The following is a 729-nucleotide window of genomic DNA, read 5'->3' on the forward strand; positions in this document are numbered from 1 at the left end:
TATTAGATCTATTGTAGCGTTACCCGTATCATTAGTGTTTAAGTGCATGTCGAACTACTCCAGTGCTATTGAGAAGCAATGCAGTATCGGTTTCGATACAGTTGTTGTTTTGCTTTCTCAAGACCACCATGACAAGGTCCCGCTATTTAAACCCTTTATAGTGAGCAATCCCATTGAAGGCGTGCCCTTATCAATAGGAAATCAATCCTTGCTTGAGAAAACAGATTTATTCGTATTCAAACCAATCCTATTTTTTATTAAGATCACTTGAAAAATCAACTTTTTATCCGAGGCTCGGAGGCCCAAGTCATATATACTAGAGTGGGGCGCTACATAAAAAAGCAAACTATTCAATAAATTGAGATCAAGGTTTTTCTGAATCGTTTTGGGACACCAATTAGCTTTGCAAAAAATGGGCTCGATTAGTGCGTCCCCGCTTTCAGCATCGCGTATGAAATTTATATGGAAAAACAAAAGATATTTTAGTTACTAGATAAAGTTTGTCGCTTCGGTTCCCTTTGTTCTGCTGTCCGGAACATGTTGATGGGTACCAAGCTGTCAAATCGTATGGATTTTCCTTCTTTGACATTTAGCTCCCCTATCCTCGCCAGCAAAAGATGTTCCGGACAGCGACAATCTTAATCTAGTAACTAAAATATCTTTTGGAAAAACGTACTTTTTTGAATGTTTCTCCTAGCGGCTTCAATTTATCGTCAATAACGATCAATT

Source organism: Armigeres subalbatus, chromosome 3 (assembly GCF_024139115.2).
Source record: "Armigeres subalbatus isolate Guangzhou_Male chromosome 3, GZ_Asu_2, whole genome shotgun sequence".
Lineage (NCBI taxonomy): Eukaryota > Metazoa > Arthropoda > Insecta > Diptera > Culicidae > Armigeres > Armigeres subalbatus.